Source organism: Antechinus flavipes, chromosome 2 (genome assembly GCF_016432865.1).
Source record: "Antechinus flavipes isolate AdamAnt ecotype Samford, QLD, Australia chromosome 2, AdamAnt_v2, whole genome shotgun sequence".
Taxonomy (NCBI): Eukaryota; Metazoa; Chordata; class Mammalia; order Dasyuromorphia; family Dasyuridae; genus Antechinus; species Antechinus flavipes.
Window position 1 is genome coordinate 575,385,976 of NC_067399.1, and position 9,417 is coordinate 575,395,392.

Genomic DNA, 9,417 nt, shown 5'->3' on the forward strand with positions numbered 1-9,417 from the left:
AAATGCATAAAGGAGAGCAATATAAAGGCTGAAAGAACAGGTAGGAGGAGTATGATTGTGAAGAGTTTGTCATGCCTGATTTAGGACTTCGTATGTAGTCCCCAGACTGAAGGAAACTTCTGAAAACTGCTGGTAAGCACTCCTCCTTGGATTCATGTCCTTTGCTGGCTGGGCTACAGTGATTCCTGTGTATCTCTTTGAGTACTCATCCTGGCCTTACTCTTGGGACTGATGTCACTGGGGCCATTTTCCCAGGACCAGGGCTGCAATTCAACTCTATTGCAACTAACTATCTTCTAGAACCACTGACTTTAAAAAAAAAAAAATAAAGTTTTATTAATAGCTTTTGTTTTCTAAATTTCACCCAGTATTCCTCCATGTAAAATAATTTTTTAAAAGTAAAAGGAGAGAAAATACTGAACAATCCTTTCAAAAAGTCTGAAAATGTGTGATGATCCACATTTGTGAAACTCTCACCTTTGCAAAAGAATGGAGGGGTAGATAGGTGAAGCTGTGTTCTCTTAGCATTTAGCACAATCCAGTGATTGTGATCTTTACTTTCATATTGTCATAATTAGTGTGCTTATTGTTTTCTTGGCTCTGCTTACTTCATTTCACCTTAGTTCATAGAAGCCTATATTTCTCTGTATTATTCATATTTGTCATTTCTTAATATTCTATTACATTTTTAACAATATTTTATTACATTTATCTGCCACAATTTGTTTAGCCATTCCCCAATACTGTAAATGGGTATCTGTTTTGCAACCATAGCAATTTTTGATATAAATATTTTCGTGTACTTGAGTCCAGTGACTTATTTTCAGGGTGTGGGGGGATTTCAGGTACTTCACCTGCATTTCTAGACCTGAAGTAAGCTCTCATTGCAGCTGACATGATAATCAGACTCTGATGCTCCTGAGCTACAAAACAGTAGTCTTTAACTTTAACCACAGCCTCCAAATATCACCCATTGGAAATTCTCCTTGTTATAAATATTGAGAGGTGGAGGTCACCAACCTATTATAGTCCTCAGTTGTACCAGTTTCCCACTGAGCTAGTGATAACAATGGAAAAAAGAACTGCATTATGAGGTAGTGAGCTTCCCATCACCATGGTATTCACACAGAGACAAAATAACCTCTGATTGAGTTTGTTGTAAAGGATAATAGGAGAAGCTTGAAATCAGTGGCCTTTTTACATATTTATTACAATTCCTCTAATAAGGAATAAAGTGCCTATCCATGATAACTGACCCTATGGGAGACAAATATCAGCAAGCATTTATTACTATTTTTATATTTATTACTATTGTGTGCTGGGTAGTACTATGCCAGGGATTGAGAATACACATAAAAAATGAGACCATAAATGCCCTCAATACTATCTATATTTTCTTCTACAGTTGTTCCGTTGACTTTGTTTTTTGGTACACATAGAAAATAAGGATAGTCAAATATATGCCATGATGCCTTCTGTATAGTTTATATTATCTATAAAAAACTCCCTGGTTCCACTCAAAATTGGCAGTAATATCATAAAAACCCACAGGCTTCACAACTGAATTCTAAGCTTCTACAAATAACAGAAACATTTTTTACCCAGTTTGTTATTTTAATAAGTCAGGGGAGTCAGATGAAAGGGAAAAGGAAATCTCTCTTAGGTGATGGGAAACTACTTCTTCCAATTTCCATCATTATCTAAGAAAGTACCGTTCTGTTCTGTTCTTTTACAATTTATAGAGTCCTATACTTAAAATAGCCCCCTAGGCAAGCAGTGCCAATGTGAGGTTGTAAGCTTCCCAAGGGCTGGGACTATATAAGGTTGCTCTTTGTATCAGCACTCATGATGCTTTAAATACTACAAAGTTTTAATATTTGTTTGGTTAAAATGCTGAGTTCCTATTTGACAGAGGGGGAAACTGAGATTTTGCTCAACGTCACTTAGGAAGTGGAAAAACAGGGATTTAAACCCAAGTTCTGCTTTCTTTTTCCCTAAGCCATGTTGTTTCCATCCAGATGGCTTAGAAGGTAGGCCATATAAAATAAGTTTTATTTAAAGCCATATAAATGAATTTTTAATGTATTTTAAAATATAAAAACTAACCTTAGCTTGCAGACTGTGGAAAAATAAGGAGGCAGGCTGGATTTGGTCCTTGAGCCATCATTTTCCAACACCTCACTTGGATTTTTTTTAAATAAAAATTGTTGCACACACATACATAAATCTGCTTGATATACTTTATATTAATTCAAAAGAAGTCAACCTAATAATCTACATGGGGGGGGAATGAATAAAGAATGCTTAATATACAAAATCTGACAGAGTTGAATGGTCACCTCACTGAATTAATTCATCATATATATGTCTTAGATAGAGAATGATCTAGGCCCAGAACTAAATATAAGAAAGAGCATCTTGGATACTATATTGGAAGTTGTAAAGGACCAAGCTGTTCCCTGACATACAAAGTTCTTTTAACAACAATATTCTTTCTATGATGCCATGCAACTGATTATTGTGAAAAATCATATTCTCCAACTATCAATAATGTGATTGAACCAAAGAGCAAATGAGACATCATTAGCATAATGAATGTAGCATATTACTAATGAGAGTTTATATAAAAGATATCCTCCAGAAGATAGGGCATCAGAAAAAGGAGATAGATTGGTCCTGAACCAGACTGTATAACTGGCCGTAAAACTTTGGATTAAGTCACCATCTAATAATGAAATACAAAGTTTACAAAGGTGTAAAGAGGAAAACAATATTTATGGTGAAGGTGAAACGCAGAGGAAAAAAAAGGAAAGCTGCATATATACTTTTAATTCCAGAGTGGAGAACCTCATTTTTTTCAGGAAAATTCAGCCTTCACTTTGATTTTATTTGGAATTTTACTATGTGACTTTATGTGGCCAACTGATACCCATAGAATAAGCTTCCTAATTGGTGAAATACTGTAAATTTCTCATTCACAATAAAATCTCTAAATGTTTGTTTTAGCTAGGAACATCACTTCATTAGCTAGAGTATTTAGGAGGCAAGATGAATGAATACATAAATTATAGAATTAAATTTTATAATTAAATTTAAAATTAATCACCCTGTGAGGAGAAGTAGTTGCCCCACTGGGGACCTTCCTTCCTTCCTTCTAGATTTCTTCCCTCTCCTCCCTCCTTAGATTTTTTTTTTAACCCAAATTTGTAATGTCCGGATTAGTTCTCTGGAGGACCTCAAGATCAGCCCAAATCCTTGGTCTTAGTAGAGGAGTGAAGGAGGCAGGAGAGCCATGGGGCTGGTCAGAGATGGAGTCTGGAGTCTGAAGTTTTCTCCATGGCAGTGGCTGAGAGCTGTGGCTGAGAGCGCCTTCTGTGTCTGAGACTCCCTTAAATGCCTCAGTACGATTACATCACTGCAGTCCACTGAGCCCGCGCAACCATTACATCACCTTAGAGAACCATTATCTCACACCCAGGAGGTGCTTAACGATCAGCACCATGCTGACCTGGATTCAAGTCCACCTTTCCAGAGTTCGGTCCCTCTACACAAATCACCGTATCTTTCATTGATTGACCTGCAATAGGTCCCAGGCCACGCTCAACCTGATCATTATTTGGGCCATGGTTGGCTCAGATTAAATGTAAATAGTAATTGTTTTTGGTTTTGGCCAACAACTCTAAGGGTTTTCCCCTCTGACTGGTTTTATGTATTTGGAATAGGTAAAAGAGGCCACTCTTTGCCTCATTTTTATTTAGATTTAATCACTGAATTAATTCAACCAAATTGATACCTGTTAAAGACCTTTGTTCAAAAAAGCCAAGGTCTCCCTCTGCATCCAGGGCCATCTCCACTCCTGATCTGTAACTGGCCTCTAGGCCCAGATGGCTCTGGCAGGGAAACTGAGGCAGGTGACCTTGCACAGCCCTCCCTCACTTAAATCAAATTTATTTGTATGTCATGATATCATCACTTTGATGTCATGGTTCTCTTGGAAAAGGCAGGACAAATAACACAAGGAGGCGAGATCAATGACTGGAATAAATTAAGTAACAAAAGGACCTGCTATATTCCAGGTAGCGTGCTAAGCTCTAGGGCTACAAATATAAAAGATTTTGTCCTCTTTAATGATCTTCCATTTTAACAGGGAATAACATATTTGGGGACTTGGTAAAGATGGCAAAAGTCACAGAGTGGTGAGGGAAGTCATAGGGCAATTGACAGGTATATCCTTTCCAGGGCTGGTTTGCTTTTATACCATGAGAGGTGGAAATGGGTTTGGGGAAGGAAAGAGTAAGTTGAGGCGGGTTGAGGTAGGCTGCTTGGCAGGAAGATGGCTAGAAGTAGTTTATCGGAAGCTAAGCCCAACTAGACAGGTATGGTAAACTCTCCTGGAGCAGAAGCTTTGGGATCGGAGTCTGTATGAGCAATAGTCCAGTTCACTAATTCATTTGTTGCAGACTCTATTAGGCTTTCTCTTTATCTCTGGTTTTGCCTTAATATAAGAACTGTGCTGTTCTCCCAAGCACGACCCAGCATCAGACAGAGGGCAAACTACTGAGGGCCCTCCAGGGCACGGGTCAGAAGCCAGCAGATTGTCAGATGAAGGCAAAATGTTAGTTATCACTCAGCTTACGCAGCCTGGGGGACAGTGGGGTGGGGAAGGGGAGACGGTGGTGGGGAGCCCCAAGAGGCAGACCACCAGGAAATAGGGGCTAACCCCTTGGGATCAAGAGGATAAAGCAACAGACTGGCCAAAGAGGAGACAAGAACCTACAGCACTAAATACCAAATGGGTCTGAAGTCATACGAGAGGTTTTTGCTTGGAATCGGATTCACTGGGCAAAAAAAGCTGTGCCCCTGGAAGCCTTATCTCTCCTCTTAAGAGTTTCAGCTACGGACAGCTCCTGGCTATTCCTCCGGTTCTATCCTGCCCCCACCCCACCAAAGAAATGGCTGAACTCACTAGGCTTCAGATAGTGAATCAATCAGCAAGCATTTATTAATTGATTATTTAGTGCCAGGGCTGCGCTAAGCCTCCAGACACAAAAAGAACTTGCTCTTTGCTAACAATCAGAGCTGAACAGTAATGGAATGGTCTGAATAACAAAAAGACATGCATACCATTCTAATGGATAAGAGAAGGAGCCCTGGGTCCTAGGGCCAAATTCAGTCCCTGGCTTGATTTTTTTTGTCAGATGTTTGCATGATTTAGTTTTTGTTTTACAGTCTTAGGAAATAATTTCTCCAGACTTCTAGTGTGCTGCAATAGAAAAAGAAAACTTTCTATTGCAAAAGAACTGGATGTGGAGTCAGAAAATCTAGATTTAAGTTTCATCTCTACTATTTTATATCTCTATTACTTTACTAGCTAGATATTAGCTTCTTCCATTTATTAACTGAATTACTGAAAAAACTGTAAAATGAGAGTTTGTTTCAGTGATCTCCCTAGTAGCCCTACAAACTCCTTCATTCCATAATTCTGCGATTTATTTTCCCTTTCTATGTGTTTTCTCTCTCCTTGTGTTCATTTCTTCCTCCAGTGAACTAACACTCTCTCACTCTCCATCTACACCTGCCCACATATATAGATTTGTACACATTCATTTCCTTTCATTTCTCCCCTTTATAGAGCTGTTTTTAAAAAGGGTTTTAAAATATTTTATTTTTTACCATTCACATCCAGAGGGAGAACTATGGAGACTGAATTCATATTGAAGCATACTATTTTCATCTTTTTGTTTGCTTTTTTTTCCCCTTTTGTTCTGATTTTTTTTTTTTTAACAACTTGATAAATATGGAAATGTGAGGGGGGATAAAAGAGAAAAGGAAAAAATTTTGGAACTTAAAATCTTACAAAAATGAATGTTGAGAACTACCTAATATTTTATTTTCCCCTCAAATTACATGTAAAACTATTTTTTTACATTTTTTAAAGTTTTGAGTTCCAAATCCTATTTCTTCCTCTTTCTCCCTTCCCCCTTCCCTGGTATCTGGTAATCTGGTATAGGTTATACAAGTGCAGTCATGTAAAACATATTTCTACATTAGTCATTGTTATTGTTGTTATTTGTCCTTCCTTCTAGAAGAGTACTATAACCTCAAGGAGGTGATTCCATGACATGCTAGTGAATTGGATTTACTAAGTGAGGGAGGGCTGACAAAGTCACTAGCCTCATTTTCTCCTCTGAAGCCATCTGGGGCATTTTGTAGGAGAAAACTCGAACCAAAAACTTTAAAAAAAAAAGTTCAACAACAGTAGCTTTTTTAATATTTCTAGTGAATAATCATTTATGCTATCTCTAAATGTAAAAGCAAGGAAGTTGAAGTGATTTAACAGTTGTTAAATCCACAACTCCTATGCATTGTGAGGAATGCAAGCTTAAACTACATCCCCTGCCCTCAAAGAGCATGTAGAAACAAGTCTCATACACGTGAGAAAGACAGCTAACAACACAAGGCAGTGAAGTATAAGGGCCATTTTTAGCGCAAATAGTGAATAAACTCACTTTTATTATGGGTAGTGGGGGAAAGCTAAGAGATGAGACCTAAGATGGGCCTTGAAATATTGAATAGGTAAAGAAAAGAGAGAGAGAGGGAGATGGGTAGGGTAGGGCATTCCAAGGTGAGGAACAGCATTAGCAAAGTCACAGAGTTGGAAAAGTACAAAAGTCCATTGTATGAGCCCGGAGTTCATGGGAAGGCAAGTATCAAGATATATGACTGGAAATACAGGTTGGCGTCAGATTCATTTAGGGAGTTCTGACTTACTTTTATAGGGATTGAGAAGCTAAAGAAAGTTTTTTGACAGGAGAATGGCATGATCAAAATATTGTTTTGGAAAGATCTGCCAGCTGTGTGCAGAATGCATGGAAGAAGGGAAGAGAACTAGTGAGAGTATTGTTATAGTCCCTGCATGAGTTCTGACATTTATAGGAGAACACAGGTAAAAACTGCACAAAAGGAGAAGGCTTGAATGGAACAGGATTAATATGGCAGTGATGGGCAGAATGGCCCCCATCAGGCTAGTGGTAATGGGGCTGAATGCAAAAGGATGGATAGAAGCTCCACACTTTTGCACAGATATTCCCCATGCCTGGAATACACTCATCCTTATCTCTACCTCTTAGAATTTTTCAAGATTCAGTTTAACTGTCATTTCCCATAAAAGCCCTTCCTTGTTTTTAGTACTCCTTCCCTCCATCCTCAGTAAATACAATTTCTTGTCTGAGTCAAAGCAGTGTCTCCTTAGAGTAGAAGTTCCTTGAGAGTAGGAAATGTTTGTTTTTTTTATTTATATCTTTGTATTTCCAGCGCTTAGCACAGTGTTTTTCATATAGCAAGCACTTAAATACTTATCCAATTGAATTGGAGAAAAAGTATTTGGCAGGATATTTGAAAAGGAGTAAGTGGAGAAAGAGTTGTTTTGGATACAAGTTTTAGGTAAAAAGAAAGCAAGAGAAAAAAATTTACAGGAATTTTGACAGTAAAACTGGGATTCAGAAAAAAGGTTTCAGCTAGACAAAGTTGGGAACCATCCACATAGAGGTGCTGAATCCCTGAGATCATATGATAGCTCACATTTATACAGTACCTAAAGGTTTTTAAATGTCTTCATTATGTGACTACTGCTATTATTGATCCCATTTTCCAGATAAGGAACCTGAGCAAGAGCTGAACCCACATTTTTATCCCTCATCTGGCTCCCTATCTACTATACTGTATAACTTATATAGAATGGCAAGAATACAGGCCCGAAATTCAAGAGCATTATATTTAAGGAGAAAGATATTTTTTAATGACTCTTTCTAAGGGAAAACAAAATCTCAATTTTAGTTGTCTTTATAATTTTATGTTTTTCCAAAATTTTTTCTCACCATTCAACTCTGCACTAGAAAACAGTTTCATCTCACCCATTTTAATGAAAGGTGCTACAGAAGGAGAGGGATCCAGCACCTTTGAGAATGAATTGAAGAAAGCTATGCATTCTCATTGATTTTCCTCTTCTGGCTCTGTAGGACACAATAACACACCATTTAGAGGGGGAAAACCCTTCCCCCATCTCTCCGAGTCTCTGCTTAAAGGGATAACAGCACAGTTTGAACAGAGAATCACCCAGCGGGAGCCAGAGCAGCCTCTGCTAACAAGCAGCTCCCTATGCATTCTGAGTAGCTACCAAGGGCTCCCCCGTGTACTGGCTGGTCCCACCCTGCCCCTCTCCAGGGGGCCAGAGTGGCCAGCTGGAGCTGGGATGACTCGGCTGCACTTTCTCCCCATCCCCACAAACCCAAAAAAGCCCTTTTCTTCTTCACTGAGGATGCTGAGGGCCTGAATTCATCCTGCTGAGATTATTTTCAATTGAAGTTGGAGGACCCTCCCTCATTTTCTCTTCCCACTAATCAAAACTTCCACTCCAAACTAAAATTAAACAAACACATTGGGTGTGATTAATGATAGATATCATTAACGATTCATGATACATTTTCCTCAAGTTGAAGGAGTCAGTCGTGTCTGCAAAAGAACTCCTGCAGAACTGGGCCCAGAGCTGCTGAGTGCCAGGATGCATCTTCAGCTCCTTTTGTGATTTCAATGAAGAAGATAAAAGTGTCCAGTAGGAGGCTAATAGAGCAAACAGACTAGTGTGCCATGGGCTATTTGAGTCAGTAACTACACGTTTATCTAAAAAGTTCCCTGATTTCATGGTCACTTTTCTATATATCTTGACTTTTTGGGTCACATTTTTTGCTTCCTGTAGGATCTTCTAGCCACTGGTGACTTGCTTAGGTCATCTCCAATTGCCTCCTGTAAAGACGGTCCTATGCATTTTTGTTGGAAAAATTTTTATTATTATATTTTGTCGTTATATGCCCTGCATTTCCCAGTGTATGCCTTTCTTCCCTTCCAGAAATTAACTTCATATAACAAAGGGGAAAAAAGAGAACAAAAATCAATTCAACAAAACTTATTGAAAAAGTTTGGAATTTACTTTGTTCCATAGTACTCCACCTCTGAAAAAAATAAAGTACCTCTTCTTCAAGCCATGATTCATCATAATAATTATGAAGCAATCAGTTTCTTTTTTTTTTCCTGAGGCAATTGGGGTTAAGGGACTTGCCCAGGATCACATACTAGGAAATATTAAGTGTCTGAGGTTGAGATTTGAACTCAGGTCCCCCTGATTTCAGGGCTGGTACTCAACTATTGCACCACCTCACTGCCCCTTAAACATTCAGTTTCAATGGAATGGGGACAGTTAGGTGGCACAGTAGATAGAATTCCAGACCTAGAGTCAGGAAGGTCTGAATTCAAATCCAATCTTAGATACTTAGGAATTGAGTGACCCTAATGAGTCACTTAATGTATGTTGATTTCAGTTTTCTCATATGTGAAATGGGGAATCTTCCCCAGGAATTCTTT